The sequence below is a fragment of the Nannobrachium achirus genome (assembly GCF_963921795.1).
Source record: "Nannobrachium achirus genome assembly, chromosome: 7".
Taxonomy (NCBI): domain Eukaryota; kingdom Metazoa; phylum Chordata; class Actinopteri; order Myctophiformes; family Myctophidae; genus Nannobrachium; species Nannobrachium achirus.
The window spans coordinates 27,045,694-27,049,500 of record NC_137816.1 but is presented as its reverse complement, the minus strand read 5'-3'; positions in this window follow the sequence as shown (position 1 = coordinate 27,049,500).

Below are 3,807 nucleotides of genomic sequence, written 5' to 3'. Positions count from 1 at the left end.
CGCTGCCCAGTATGTGAACTGAATGTGGTCTTTGTTGTGCAAAGAGCTTATGAATACAGTTAAATGTCTACTAATCCCCCGAGATCAAACTGAAACCCTGACATCTACACATCAGTGCTGGATGTCAATAACTATGTCAAGTCGGATACTTAAGATAGTGGGAAACAAGTGGTTGCTTTGAGTGTAACAATTGCTTCAGCTTGAAATGCAGTTTCTTTTGTACATGGTGGAGTTACAGTAGGTGCCGTTCACCTAGTAGTACAGTATAACTCCACCATGTACAAAAGAAACTGTTATAATTCTGAAAGTGTACACACAGAGTTAATTAAACGAGTATGTGTATCTCCCTTCATACAGCATGACTTATACTACTATACTCCAATAGAATTTGTCCAAATCACACACACAATTGTTAAACAATAAGGAGCTATAGGTTTTCCCACAATTGTGGGAGGAGCCTGTTTGACAAAAAAAGAAAAGAAAATCAAACATCATGAACGCATCGTCCAATGGACCCAAAATTTGAACCATAACGAGAGGGGCCTCCAAGTTGTGCCACAAATGTGAAAGACACATCGTTTGTTGGGATAAGTCTACATATAGACACCAGATACAAGTTATCCGTATCGGGACGGGAAGAAAGAAATTGTATAGGTACACCTCTAGTTGAGTTATGTGACACATACATGGGTCGCAGAGAGAGACGAAGAGGGAGAGAGAAGTAGTTTGATTGCATCAGACAGTGTACGTTTGTGGCGTGCCACCTGGTAATTGATCATGCTGTGAAGAAGAACGTTATGAGACATTGTATTCTAATTTATGCCATCTAATGCTGCAACAACAAATACTTTATTAATTCTGCCACTCCATAAGTCGACACATTCTGCATCAGGCAGCTACATGCTTCTAATTAATCCATCCACCCAAATATCCACCTTAAAGTTCCTTATTGATGAGACACCATCCTACTCTTTTGATGTTCCTCTTGTGGCCAACACGCCAGTGGATGGTGGATGGCAGTGTTGCCATATCTGCTTGTTGTAGGCAACTTTAGGCTTGTATTTATGTAAAGTCGCTTGTAAATTATTGGTAGTTGCGGGTTGTGGTTTTTGGGGCTTGTTTCCTAATGTCATTTAAACGAGTGTGGTTGTCAAACATTTCCATGTCAAGGACCCCTAAAGTAATATGCATTTTGTCTACCGCTCCCCACCCCCAAATATGTTGTGCCAGGGACCCTCATTCCAGATTTGTGTTGTTAAAATGTTTCATTTCATTTCAATATTTTCTTTTGAAAATATCAGATCTACAAGCTCACAACATGTTGCATCGATACGTGTTGTGAGCTTGTAGATCACAAAATCTGGCAACAGCGGTGGGTGGGTGGAGAGTAAAAAGATGAGATGACCGCCTCACCGCTCATCGCCGCTGCCCAGTGACCTCATTGTGTACCCAAACGGACAAAATTTCCGTCTGATCACCGTGGATGCTGATATGTAGCCCCCTTTACACAGCCCCTGTGTAGGCCACCCGGCCTGGTGGTGATATGTGTGCCGTCACCGTGGTGTGCCCCTTTCTAGACACATTAGTACACTCTCTCTGAGTTAAATTTCCACAGAGGAGAGGATCTTTTTTTTTTACAGTGTTTTTCTGCCACCAGTTTGCTTTGTGGATAAGTTCATGCATGGCCAAAGTGTTGCCTCTGAACTTCAGTCCATGTAGTTCAATTACACTATTCACATTTAAATCAAACACCTGGCTGGCTGCACCAACATGCCCAACCACAAACCTCTCAAATGTAACATTCTCTCCATTCCTGGAAGGTCACAGCATCCATGGAGACGTCATGATCATGGGGAGCCCTGATGTCACAGTGTATACAGTGTACATCACAGGCAAAACCCCTGTGGACCACCAGGGTATGTTGACATTATGGAAAATCAGATGAAACGTCTCTGAAGGCACATTTGTATTTATGTTTTCCTTCTTTCATTTTTTTTTTTTTTTGCAGGAGACTGAATGATGTCATGTCCTGGGAGTTTTAGATATTGAATGTTATCGTATTAATACAAAAATAAATAAAACTTGTAAAACTGATTTAAAGTCAACTTTAAATAAGTCTCACTCACTTGATTCCCAATGAACTTCATTTCCAATGAAGTGAGTCTTTTCATTTAGACCGTTTAGTGTGATTCCTGTGTAATTTGCCATGTTATTATTTCCTGTCCTGAGAGTCTGCAAGCTGAAAGAGCAGCATTGTCTATACACACTACACAGAGAGCAAGGGGGCAGAGGAAAGTCAAGTAGCCAATAATGCTTGTAGCCTCCCTTTTATCCTGGAAAATCAGTATTCTCATTAATTCTGGCCATCAGAAACCTCTTATCTCCATATTCTAATTAACTTTTTGTATTTTTTCGTAAATTAACGCCCTACTTTATCATAATACAGCGTCACGCAAAAGTATCAAAGGTAGCAGATCTGCAAGCTCGAAATGTGTCACGAATCACCATGTTTTCAGCTTGTAGATCTCCTACTTTTGATATTTTTTAGTAGTAACATAAGGACATATGAGGTTTCCACCTGACAAAGACGATACACATTTTAAATGATAAATGAATCAGACCAAAATGTCAAGAAGGTAAATAAACTTGACGTGAAGGCCTACGGTGACCTTTCTTTCGGTGTGACTTCATCATCGTGTCAAAGGGTGTCACTTGTCAAAAAGAACAGATCTATAAGCTAGCAATGTACTATAGAGCAGCTATAAATTGAGAGAGTTCCCACCAATTGGGAACATTACCTCATGGCATGTAGGCTGACTGTTTTACTCCATCTCTCCGTCACTGTGTCGCAACCTCCACCCTTCCTCCCTCCCTCCCTCCCTCACTCCCTCTCTCTCTCTGGACATTTGACAGCTACACTATTTTGTTCCCCTCTTGAAAAAGGACTCTCTCCCTTCTATACCTGTGCTTCTGACTGGGATTTAACCTCATCACACGGGACAACATCAGGCCTCTTCGGCACATCGCCTTCAAACTAAAACAATTCTATTTATTTATTTATTTTCCCGGTGGTGATATCTCTGCAACAGGTGGGTCATGATTTTATTGTTTGGTTCCGGGGTTTTATCCACAGATGTTCTTTGAGAAAACACAATTCAAGAATAAGAGATACCTCCTGTATGGATAGGTAGTCCTGCAGAAATATGTTTTTATATGCCAGTTATGTATTTCACTACACAGGTAGTCCTAATAGTTTGCAGGGTATATAGCCCAATGAACTTTTTTTTTAATGGAAAACAAACATGAAAGATATTCTGTTTTCTTTATATCTAGTATTTTTCTGAAAGTAATGTCACACCATTATACAGTATTTCTGCATTTAAAAGGTGTTGATGTAGCAACATGTGGGTGAACCTTTTCAGGTTTAGGAGACTTGATTATATAGCCTATCTACAGTTTCTTTCATAGTACAGTATTTACATTCTTCTGATGTTGCTAATAAACAATAGATCTAGTTTTCAAAGTTGATATCATTTCTAAATGGCTTTGCTGTTATATTATATTGTACATATATAGCTCAGTTGTGGTCCCCATAGCCTAGACTCCCTGCACATTCAACTTTAACTTAACTAAATGATTGTGCTTGAATGTGAGCAGTGTTGTTAACGGTACCTCCCATGGAATACACTGTAGCATTTACATAGGTTGTATATTATGACGTCAGAGCTCCTAACAGCGCCGAGGGGGAACAGATCTGGTCTTGTGGTCTAGTTAAGGGTGTGTAGCCCTCCTCACCACACCAGCTGA